Below are 12817 nucleotides of genomic sequence, written 5' to 3'. Positions count from 1 at the left end.
GAGGATTCCAAAACAGACCTGAGATAACCTGAACAATTAGAGAACGATCTCACTGTAGACTGAAGTCAGCATTACAAACAGCTCCTGAAAAATGCTTCTCAATGTTAATAATGTTATCTCTGGCCTGATAAAATATCAGCTTTCTATCCTCTAAAATTAAGCCAAAAATTCCATTTTGTTCTGAGTAGCCAAAGATATTAAGTCTTACAATGATAACCGTACCTGACTCAAAACAAGCCAAATAGAAGAAGTTCTTAGATACCAGAGAAGTTGTATCCCAAACTCAGATACATATGGCAAATCCATGTAATGAAAAAGACAGGAAAACACAAGGGAACCCGGATTTCTTGCTGTCTGTGATGAATGACTCAGTTCCTGCCATGTTAGATTCATTTCACCTCCACAAATTACAGTCACAAGGCAGGTGCAATGGGATCTGTCTCCATCCTCCTAACGGTTTCTGTTTGGTTAGTCCACAAAATTGGTGTTGTGCACTAACGGAAATGCTAAAATAAAATCTAACAAATCAAATATAATATGTACTTAAAATACCACATCAATTAAAAAGCAACATAACCTGAGAGAGGAAAAATGGTTATGTCTCAGAACTACAGTGAATCCTTTCGGAACTGTCCCATGTTACTGCTTCCAGTGAATCACAACGGAGGAATACGGTTTTATTTCTTCAGAAGATGTTTAAACAACAACAATGCTAGCAATAAATAAACTAGTACTATTCAAATGACGAATTACTGAGATTAAAAATACAATCTTAAAAAAAGTAAAGTACAAACCATCAGTTTTCAAACACTTCAGCACACTCTTACTTCTGTGTTTTGTAAGCTCTTTTGGGCAGGAAACAGTTTCTCGCTTTGGGAATTTCTAACACCCCAGCTATGTTGGCTGGTGGTGTGAAGAGTGACTGTTGATTGACGTAACTTGGCTAGGAGAAGCTGCCACAGTAGTCACAGATATACTGGCAAAAACAGTTCTTTTATCTGAATAGCTTTTATCAATTGTGGATTTTTTTTTGTATGAATAAACACAAGGGGAATAAACACAAGGACTTAAAGACCTGTGTGCAGTTGCACAGCTATGATCTTGATGGGATCACAGAGGCACAGTGGGATGGCTTGCATGACTGCATTGCTGTAATGGAATGATGCTCCTTAGGGAAGGAAATGCTAGAAAGACAAGGAGATGGAGTGGCCCTTTATGTCAGAGAACAGCTGTAATCCGTGGAGCTCTGCCTGGGGACGGACGATAAGCCAACAAAGAGCTTATGAATAAGGACTAAAGAGCAGATCAGTATGAGTGACGTTGTAGTGGGCATCTGCCTAAGGCCACCTGACCAGGAAGAACAAGTGGATGAGGCCTTCTACAAGAGAGCTAGAAGTCTTCACATTCATAGACACTGGTTCTCATGGGGAACTTCAACCACCCTGACATCTGCAGGAAGGCCAACACAACAGGGCATAAACAATCCATGAGGTTCCTGCAGAGCACCCATGACAACTCCCCGTCCTGAGCCAACGAGGAGAAGTGCTCTGCCGGACCTCACACGTACAAACAAGGAAGGGCTCTGTGGGGGTATGAAGGTAAATGGCAGCCTTTATTTACAGTGACCATGACATGGCAGGGTTCAGCATCCTGAGAGGAAGGAGCAGAGGAAGAAAGAGATCACAGTCCTGAATTTGGGAGAGTAGGCCTCTTCGGCGATCTGCTTGAAAGAATCCCATAGGACAGGGCCCTAGAAAGAAGAGGGATCCAAGAAAGCCAGTTGGTATTCAAGAATCACCTCCGCCAAGCTAAAGAACATCTCAGTGGGCAGGAAGTCAGGCAAAAATGCCAGGAGGCCTGCACGGATGAACAAGAAGCTCCAGCCAAAACTCAAACACAAAAAGAAAGTATACAAAACGTGGAAGCAGGGGCAGGTAACATGGGAGGAAAACAGAGACATTGTATGATCCTGTAGAGATGTGTTCAGGAAAGCCAGAGCCCACCTGCAGCCAACACTGGCAAAGGGTACGTCAAAAAATAAGTATCTGAAGGGAAGGTGTAAAGAAAATGGAGCCAGACCCTTCTCAGTGGTGTTCAATGGTAGAACAAGAGGCAGAACAAACTGAAACACTGGTGGTTTCATCAATAAACATCAGGATACATGTCTGTAGAGGTTGCAGAGTTTCCATCCTTGAAGATATTCAAAAGACATCTGGACATAGCGCTGTGCAACCAGCTCTAGGTGACCATACTTGAACAGTAAGTGGTGTTGGACCAGAGGACCTCCAGAGGTCCTTTCCAGCCTCAACCACTCTGTGGTTCTCCAAAAGCACCGCTGTGTCAGAAGAGTTCAAGCCATGCACCAGTCCTTATATTGCCATTTTATACCAGCCTTTCTGTTCCATGAAGTACCCTCAAGATACACAGAGTCTGTGTTTGTGCTTCACCCAGAATAAAGGGAGCCCTTACTCAAACAAAGCCTCTAGGCATTTTAGTAACATTAATAAATAACTGTTTTATACACTACATTCACTATTCCACTATTTCACTCAAAAAAGTCACAATATTTTCCCAAATCATATTACCCCCATACATGGCCACTTAAAACATGAAAATCAGGGAAAAAGGAGGGAGAAGGGGAAATCAAAACTCAGGCCTTCTGCAACACAGCAATGTCCAATGCAGGACAAACAAAGCTAAGGAACAAAATCCAACCAAACACACAAAATAAAACATACTCCAAAATTAATTATTTCAGAGAATTCTTAATACTAATTGCAAGTCCAGAAATCTTTATTACTCATGAAAATAAAGATTAAATTGTTTTTTCTCTCCAACAGTGGGATACAAGCCTTACAAATGTGGCAGTAGCCTTCTATTCTGACAGGTGCTGTGCCTGCCCCTGCTTATCAGTGGTCAAAACCAATATAAAAGGATGCCACCAATAAAAGCGCAGCATTTTTTACCCAATTAGCATGTATCAATAAATCAGGTGCATATTCTGGTCTTCTTAATGCTCACTTATGGTGACTTCTGCTTCATTTGTAGGCTAAATAGCCTATACCAGTTTCATTCTCCAGTTTCTTTCCACCATTGGCCACAGATAATATTCCATATACTTTAAGAACATTAACCTACCAGCTTTGAAGACCAAGATATATTTGTTTACTCCTTCAAGCATTCTCTCATTTCTTTCTCCTTTAAATGTATTATTTTCCACTTTTGAGAAGAAAACCACTCCTGTCTTCCCTCGGTCACTCACTGCACTGCCTCCAAATCAACACAGAGCATCTGTAACCTCTACATCATGAGATTATTTTTTCATTTATCCAGTTATTCAACTTTATTAATATTACCTGTTTGTTTGAAGATGCACAGATGAATATTTACCTTCAAAAAGGTTATGTAAGTTTACTCGCTGAGGATGATTGGCTCCGGGGCAGATGCGTTCTGCAGCTGAGCAAGGGATCGAGGCAGGCAGGGCTATTTTCCGGCATTGAGGCCACTCAAGGCAGCCAAGGGAGCTGCCAGGGCCTGGCAGCCCTCGCGAGGGAGGCTCACGAGGAGTAGGCGAAGCCAGCAGCGGTAGTGGCGGGATATTTAAACCGGGCATTGCTGCCATATTGCAGCCACTCACTGAGACAGCAAACTCCCTGGCTGTGTAAAAGCAGTACCTAGGGAGCACCGCAAACAGGACCAGCTTGGCAGTTAGTGTGGGATAGGGAGGAGTGCGGGGAGGATCCTCTCCTCCCTTTCCCACCTCCCTTTCTCTTCCTCTCCTCTGTGAACTCTGCGTCTTATAATTTCAGCGAGGAAGCTACCACAGAGAGTACTAGCGAGCCTGCTGGTTTGCCATGGTTGCACTCCAGCGGAAGGCTGTTGTCACGGAAAGTGTGGAGATCCAGACAGAGGCCCCACACAAACATTGAGTGCACAGGTCTCTGGCTGCAGCGAGTGCCAGAGCCTGGCCCTCGCAGTGCAGAGTGAGAGAGACAACACCTGCATCAGATGCAACAAGGTGAATGATTTAATCAGCCTTGTGGCTGACCTGAAGGAAGAGGTGGAGAGGCTGAGGAGCATTAGGGAGAGTGAGAGGGAGATAGATTGGTGGACCCAGTCCCTACCAGCCCTGAGGCTTAGGCAGCCAGCAGAGGCTCCACAAGAAACACATAACCCTCTACCACATTGCAAGCAGGTAACAGGAGGGGACCAGCAGGCAGACAGAGCTCCTGCTACAGTGAACCCCCTCTCCTCTCCTCTCCTCCCCCTAACAACGATGGTGATGAATTGGGGGACGGGGCAATGGCAAAAGGTCCCTGCTCGGTGTTACAAGCGTAGCAGGTGCACCTGCCTGGTGATTCCCCTACCTACCCAGCTGCCCCTGCAGAACAGGTACACTGCTCTGCGAGGACAACTGGACAATGGTGAGGGGTTGGTCTTGGGACCGGTGCTCTTCAACATCTTTATCAACGATAGACGATGGAATCAAGTGCACCCTCAGCAAGTTTGCAGATGACACCAAGCTGAGTGGTGCAGTCAATACGATAGAGAGAAGGGATGCCATCCAGAGGGACCTGAACAGGCTGGAAAAGTGGGCCCATAAGAACCTAATGAGGTTCAACAAGGCCAAGTGCAAGGTGTTGCACTTGTGCTGGGGCAATCCCAGGTATTTATATAGACTGGGCGAAGAAGAACTTGAGAGCAGCCCTGCAGAGAAGGACTGATGGACGAGAAGCTGGACGTGAGCCAGCAGTGCACGCTTGCAGCCCAGAAGGCCAACTATGTCCTGGGCTGCATTAAAAAAGGGGTGTCCAGCAGGGAGAGGGCAGTGATTGTCCCCCTCTACTCTGCTCTTGTGAGACCCCACCTGGAATACTGCGTGCAGGCCTGGGGCCCCCAGCACAAGAAGGATGTGGAGCTCTTGGAACGGGTCCAGAGGGCCACTAAGATGATCAGAGGGCTGGAGCACCTCTCCTATGAAGAAAGGTTGAGGGAACTGGGCTTGTTTAGCTTTGGAGAAGAGAAGGCTCCAGGGAGACCTCATTGCATTCTTCCAGTACTTGAAGGGAGTGTATAAACAGGAGGGGGAAGGCCTGTTTACATGTGTTGATAGTGATAAGACAATGGGGGATGGTTTTAAACTAAGACAGGAGAGATTTAGGTTAGAAATTAGGAGCAAATTTTTCACTCAGAGGGTGGTGAGGCACTGGAACAGGTTGCCCAGAGAGGTTGAGGATACCCCATCCCTGGAGGCATTCAAGGCCAGGCTGGATGTGGCTCTGGGCAGCCTGCTCTAGTGGTTGGCAACCCTGCCCAGAGCAGGGGGGTTGAAACTAGATGATCTTTAAGGTCCTTTTCAACCAAGGCCATTCCATGATTCTATATGCCAAGTATCATCAGGGACTGTTTCATCATCTTAGGCACAAATATATGAAGCAATATTTTTTGCTAAAGACATAGGTGTTTTCACTTGCTCAAAGCACACAACCGTGACTCAGGAAATCGGAGTTCTGCTTGTTGCATTTTGACTGACGACCTGGCAAACTTTGCCCGTATCACTTCACCTGCAGCGCATCAGTTTATCTTTCTACTTTGTCATTTGCCTCACTCCAGCCTGCTCTGTAAAACATTCAAGAACCTATGAATTTATTTCCACAACATGCTTAAGACTGGAGAATTGGCGAAGTTATTCTGTATATGAAGACTACTGTCATCAGTTTCAGTTCCTCACGTACTAGTGACACAGTATTGCTATTTTGCTCATCCTAAGAAAAAAAAATGTTAAGAACATCTTTCTTCTCAGCCCATTCACCAGCTGTGCACAGTTACTCACATTGTGATTGTAACATAAATCAGGACCTAAGCCTATTGAACAGTATTTCAGATGTTCTCCACAGATGATGCAGCTTGATATACCTCAGGTGACAGGTGTGAGCACTCATGTGTGAGCAGTGGACACTGGCGATATGGAGAAGATTTTACACCCAACTGGCCCTGCCAAGCATGCAAAAGCAAGCTGCAAGGCTCTGGATGCCAGCAGTAGAGGTGTAAATTCCAAGATCAATAACCACATTGCAAGGTAATATCATGCATGGTTCCCAACTGTCCAAACTAGGTGGAAAGTCACCTGATTTAAGCCACACAGGAATCATTTCCTAGGGAAAGCCTTTATATGGAAGGAGGTGTTATAGTGATGAAGGGCCTGCGCTGCTAATCTGAACGAGGTGAATTTGAACAACACTAGAATGCTACTATTTTAATCTAGCAGCCCTTAAGCTGCACTAACATTATATTGAAAACAAGGGAAATGGGAGACAAACCACAATGTTGGGAAGGAAATCTAATAACTTAAGCCACTGCTGGTACACTTTCCTCTTCACACCCAAGGTCTGAAAGCAGCCATGGAATAATGCAAATTTACTGTCCTAGACCAAGTTACACACATTGCTTCTTTCTTAAGGTTTTAAACTCATTGTCCAGCAGTCATAGTGCAATTAAGACAGCTGCATCTGAAACGTTCTCAGCTTGCATATTTTATTTTTGCTATCTGTGGTAATGGTACAGACCAAATTTCTTTATTTCTTCCTCTGCATTATGGTAGTCTCAGAACCTTGGTACAAGATAACAACATCAAGTACAAAGGCCTCTTTTTCCTGTCCATCACCAAGTGGTCTGTTTTAGCCACTATCAGGTCCTATTAGTGGTAGACTCAATATCAGTACTGATTTTTTTTCCCCTTGTTCTCCATTTGCAGCATCTTGCATTTTGTCAACATACATCTTAATGAAGAAAGATATCCCAGACTAAAAGCTTCTACCATTTCTTTAATCTGATCATTTTTTGTTTTGTGGAAGCTAATGTCAACATGGCAGTACACTGCAACTTTCCTAGCACTTACAAGGGTTTATGGCATCAACACCTCTACCAATTTCTACTACTTGGAAGTCACAGAAGATGAACAGATTTCTCATAAATGTAGCTGATATTAAAAAACTCTGGAACACCAAATGCAGGGACATAAGTTATAAAATATTCCAATAATAAAAACAGAAAATTTCTACCTTTACAGGGGTCCCATTCCTAAATGCTCCAGATCTCTAATAGAGCAGCATCTTGCTGTATGGTACATTCAACACCGAAGAATCCACAAGTACAGACAATTCTGCCCTTTTAAAGAGGTAGGAACTACTGTTATCTTGTTTAAGAACTCTCAAGCACACCATCCAATATTTTATCTTAGAAGACTTGCTGTACATGAATGATAACCTCCCTGTGTTTAAATGTGAGTCACATTCCAGAACCAGTTTTAGGATTGAACAAAGATGAGACTACGGTATTTAACTTCTGCTTTCAGACTCTTAAAGCTAATGTCACTTCGTTTTCTATAAAAAAAAATGTGAAGCCTAGGACACCCTTCTGTTTGAAAACAAATGAAAGCTGAGATTCTTAAGAACAACATGATCTAAACAGCATATATTTAGGGATTTAGAATGATGGGTTTTCATTTCTTCTATCTACCCAGTAGCATATGCCCTTCTAGTATCTTCAGCCTGAAAAAGATTGAATTAGGCAGATTCATACACTGAAGTCCAGTAATTTCTGAACATAAAATTCCATTTGCGGTATTGATCATCAGCAGCATTAACTGAAGACAGAATGGAAAATAATCTCCAAAGGAATTCAGTACTGAGGTGACGGAGGGTTAGGGGCACAACACTGAGTTAGAGAAGAGGAAAGTTAAATGTAGCCAGGAGGAGCTGTGTTGGGAAGTCTGAATATCAGATGGAAGCTCTACCTCATCCAAACAGTTCACAATTCTTTTTGTCATTCTCTCCCTCCACCCCTTCATCATTCAGTAACACCTTTTACTCTAGAATGAAAAATACTCTTTTCTGCAAACAGACGTATCATTCCCAAGTCCCTTAACAAGTACAAAAGTCTATTTGAAAACTGTAAGAAAATTAAGAGTTTCACATATATTTTTTTAATCAAATTCCACAACTGTTCTCTCCTCTTCCTCAGCCCACCTCCTAAAACAGAATTCTTCATTCTCCACATCTGTATTTAACTGAATAATTATGTTATTGAACAATAACATAGTTTTCTCCTCCTTACTAAGCCTTAGCTGTCAAATGTCTTCCAACATACATAGGGGCTGGGTTATTATATGCAACACAAGTCTCCAGTTCCCTGAAACTGACTTAGTCATAGAAATGACTTATCAATACTCAAAAACACTTGGGAAAGTGTAGAGTTGTGGCATCTATTTCCTTATATCACTGATCAAGAAATGGGAAGCATAAGGACAGAGAATACTTTCCTTTAAGAGCCATCTACTCCTTTTCATTATTTTCAAGTGTATCTGTTTTACATGGAGGTTGGCAAGGAAGACTGCATTTTTCCTGCACTGTCTCAGATTTCCAGCTTCCTCCATCATAGGGCTCTGTGATTAGGTCTGGGTTTTTGCCATAGAATTAAATAGACATTGCTGGGGCTCCTCTTGCCAATTACACTTTAGTGTAGCTTCTACCCAGTTAACTCTGTTGCTGTGGAAGTAGTAGCTATATCCTGGAAAGAACAGTGAATTGGATACTACTGTAAGTACTGTTAGATCAGACCTAGTCTGATCTGCAAATTAAATCAAGTAAAGAACTGTTTTACTCTGTTTGCTTCTAATTCTGACAGAGATTGCACTTACACAAGGATTCCAGCCTTGGCAGTTTTGCTTCAAAGTCAGTGCCAAGGCCAGGATAATCCTTTCTAGCAAATTTCTCCTTGATTTTTGAGCCACAAAGTTCCCTATAAAATAGAATTTGGTATCTGTTACTCCCTATTTACAACTATGCATTGAGCAAGCTTTGAAAAGAGACCGGACAGGTGTTCAAATGCTAAGCCAAGTGACACCAAAAGGGGTCATGAATCCCTAAAAGGTTCAAGCCTCATTTCTTAACCCTTATCTTCAGGTGAGGGTACCACAAGGAAGAGAAAAATACCAATCCAATGAAAAAGCAAGAAAGAAAAAATAAATTTACTTTCCCAAATGGTAGTTCTTACTCTCCAGCTCATGAATTACAACACATGGAATACTAAAAAATGTTTTTTTAAAGGTAGTATTCACTACAAAAAGAAAGAAGGGTCAAAGTCAGACAACGAGCAGGGCAGAAACACTGCGTGTGCTTGTGTATATATGCTTTCTTACACAGAGCTACTTTTCAGAAAGTTCTTTAGTTACAGAATTAGGCAAATACAGCTAACTCTGTGGAGATAAACTCATGAAGAATGACCAACTGTAAATTCGCATTGGCCGTCGTGTCTTCATCTCAAGCAAGTCTTTATGTTAATATTACCAGAATATATAGGTCATATTTCCGGCATAACTACTTTTCCATATCATACCCTTAAAATGGGTATTTCTTAATTAATTCTAATGCAGCTGATGAAAGGTCTTCAATCAAAGATAACAAGGGCTCATTAACAGATGCCTTCATACAAGCCTAGGTGCCTGGACAAAAAAAAAAAAAATAGGAAAAGGGACATACATTGCTCTAGATCCAGACAAGCAACCCCCATCAACAGGAGTTTGCGCATGAATTGAGATTAGCATATATAATGTAGACTTTGACGTCAGATTGTAAATTTTACTCATTATTAGCCTTCAGTTAACAAACATCTGACAAAATGGCTTTGGTTTTCGTCTGTTTTGTGTATGTGTGTGCTTGTTGTATTTTTTAGGATTGCTACTACAAATGCACATGCACCAAACGGAAAACAGAAAGATGAGAGAGGAGAGTATTCCAGTAAGCGTCTACTGACAATTGATCATTTATTCTAGGTAAAAATAAATAATTAAGCAAGAAATAATACAACAAGTTATATTTTGGAGGATTGTTCCTTTAAAACTTAATAATACTTCTGTTTAATGACATGGACGTGCAAGGAAGTTTTATCAGTTTTCTGGTATAAAATACATATGCGTATGCCTAGTTTTATCAGTTTTCTGTAATTCATTCAAGAATACCTTTGCTACTATTATGTCCTACAATCTGAAATTTCAGCAGACCAAGCTGGTGACATATCTTAATGCTTCCAAAAGACATCTAGTCATTCACAACACTCTGTACTTTGGCTTTCTGTGGGACTATACCTTGGAATTCCAGTAGACTGACTAGATGACATAGAGAATCCAATATATAAGTAATACTATTTTCAGAATGCCTTTAAAGAAACCCAGTGCATATTTCCCCAGACCTGAAAAAACTTATTTTTATAACACCTGAACACAGGAGAAAAAAAGTTGCCATGAATATTTCTGACATTAATAAAGACATTAATCTTGCCACATACTGTCATGAAAATATTGTACTTTCCTTACCAGCAACTGAGAAGGGAGTACGTACTTCGAACAGAAAAGATGCAACACACAACATAAATCAAAAACTGCAAGAATTAAAAATCAACAGGGTGGAGAAAAGGAACCTGCTATCACAAGTGGGCAATTAAATGAGGGAAAAAAAACATAAGAAGAACCTACCAATCCGATTATCCATCAGAAACTGCAGTTCCTGCGGCTTCTACATGACTTGCTGATCAGGGGCCGTCACAGGATGCCTAAGCAATAAGAATTCCACATTTCAAACTTGTAATACTTATCAGCAGTTTGCAGTTTTCAAGAAGCCTAGGGAGACCTGTTCCACCTTGTTCATTTCTCCATAAAAAAAAAAAGTGCAACAGACTGAGGAAATATGGGGGATCTATTTGCTTGTTCTGTTCTTATAAGTAAACTAACCTTTGATAACTTATCTCCATTTGCAGCAGGGAACATAGAATGAAGTAGAATGATTTTGTTAAAATATTTCCCCTGCCCTGAACTCATCATCTGCATTTATACATACAATTTTTCCTTTAAGTTTATAGACTAATGATGGAATGCTATAAGGCAACGAAAGAAGACTTCTTTTCATATGCGTTATTACATTAGTCTGTGCATTTTCACCAGTGAATGGGAAAAAAACACCACCAAACTAGTCCCCCTAGCGTACCTATGCAGTAGGAGTCTAAAGAACATGTAGCAAATCACTACACTGTCTTTTTGTGTGAAGTAACATTTTTTTTTATTTTTTTTAAGTAGACGATGACCACTTAGAGAAACTGCAGGGAAACAAGAAACAAGGAAACCTCTCAGCTGACTTACCTAATTTCCCTGTTGTATCTAAGCAAGTAAAATAATAGATGTTATACAAAGAAAAATAATCTGTATCCAGAAGATTTCATTAAATGAAATGTGCTGACCTGTTGGCAATTGCCACATCTGGTTTTAACGTAGCACTCTGTTTAGCCTAGGGCTTTCTCTTCCTTCTAGCACTGAAATTGTATAAAAAGAAAGCTAACGCTGTTTAGAAGACTTTTGATTCCTTAGTATTTCTATCCTGGCATCTATACCTTCCAGAACACATAAATGACAGTCACGGCTGTGAAAATGTCTCCTGTAATAATTTTAAGAGTGTAATAAAAAACAAGCGCTAGACGTACACAAAAAGGTAAGACCCTGTAACAACAGTTCAGATGCCTCCTCAGGCGAATTTTGAGTTTAACGACACATATTGGAAAAAAGTAGGCTCTATCTGCTCTCTAGCAATGCCTCCGTTCCAAGTTGAACAAAGCAGGAGACACCGTACTCAGGTGAAAACACATACAAGGAGCACTTGTATGATGCTCCACAAAGAAGGGAAATCACTTGCTCTCTGAAAACAAAACGGGGCACAACGCAAGGGCTAGGAGTCCCTCCAAAAAGTGTTACATAAGGCATTATCAAACTTCGTGTCACCTCCACAGAGGCCGCAAGTTGCTGCCTTCCCAACCCCTGGTGAGCACGGATGAACGATCTAACGACACAGCTCCCGGACAGGAGGTGATTGCCGAAGTCTCCCGGGCTGCAGGAAGCGGAACGCGCCTCGGCGTCCCGGTGAAACTCCAGCTTGGCCCCGGGCAGGAGCGGCTCGGCAGCCGGGCCGGCGGGACTCCCTGCCGGGGTGGCAGCCCCCGGCTCCCCCTCGCCGGGCAGGGCAAACCCCCGGCTGGGGGAAGAGGGGCTCGGGAGGTAAAACGGTAGAGCGCTGCGCTACGACTCGAACAGGCACTCACCTTCCCGGGCGGCGGCGGGCCGCCCAGCGCCCCCCTGCCCGGGCAGCCAAGCGGTTCTTCTGCCTCCTTCGCTCCGGGGGGGCGGGCAGCTCCGGCTCGGTCCCCGGAGGGGTGTCAGCCGGCGGGTCCCAGCCGGGGCGGCACCGGCGGCTCCACTCTCCGCGGGATGGGGATGAGGAGGAGGAGGGCGGCGGGGAGGACCCCGCTCTCCCCGGGATGCGCCTCCTCCGCCCGGCTCTCTTTCTCTCTTCGGGGCCTGCCCGCTCCCCGCTGCTGTCCCGAGGCGCAGCCCGGCCCCGGCCGGCCGTCCCGCTCGCCTTCCCCGCCCCTCTCCCCGGAGGCCAGTCGCGCGGTGCACAGGCCCCGCCGGCGGCCAGCAGGACCTGGGGGCGACGGGGGGGGATCCGGGCCGGCCTCCCGGCCTCTCCCCGGGGCCTGGTACGCGATCTCCGCGGGGAGACGAGGCCTGGCGAGGGGCGAGCGGCCCCGGGAAGGTCACCGGCACGGCGCTGCCGGGCACGGGGAGGCTTCCTCCGGCACCGCCGCCGCTACCGCTACCGCTGCCGGCCCAGCCTCAGCGGCCGCTGGGTGCCGCGCTCCGCCCGGGCTCGCTCCGTGCCGATGCCCGGCGGCAGCCTCCGGGTCCGAGCGCCAGGCTGCCCCCTTCCCCTTTCTT

General features: G+C 44.1%; 1 protein-coding gene across 3 annotated transcripts in view; it reads right to left on the bottom strand.

The window, feature by feature from the left end:
* LARGE1 (LARGE xylosyl- and glucuronyltransferase 1) overlaps positions 1–12478 on the bottom strand; it is a 285860-nt gene extending 273382 nt beyond the window's left edge. For 2 of the 3 annotated variants that reach the window (XM_035569242.2, XM_035569241.2), the window contains exons 1-2: positions 12142–12478; positions 10532–10608 (exon numbers count right to left, since the gene is read on the bottom strand). The gene's annotated coding sequence lies outside the window, so the exon portion shown is untranslated. The remainder of the gene's footprint in view (positions 1–10531; positions 10609–12141) is intronic. The other variant, XM_035569240.2, reaches the window with a different exon arrangement.
* Between the last annotated feature and the right edge of the window lie 339 nt (positions 12479–12817).

Source organism: Cygnus atratus, chromosome 1 (genome assembly GCF_013377495.2).
Source record: "Cygnus atratus isolate AKBS03 ecotype Queensland, Australia chromosome 1, CAtr_DNAZoo_HiC_assembly, whole genome shotgun sequence".
In the NCBI taxonomy this organism is placed as follows: Eukaryota; Metazoa; Chordata; class Aves; order Anseriformes; family Anatidae; genus Cygnus; species Cygnus atratus.
The sequence above is the reverse complement of the archived record's forward strand: the minus strand, read 5'-3'. Positions and strand labels throughout refer to the sequence as shown.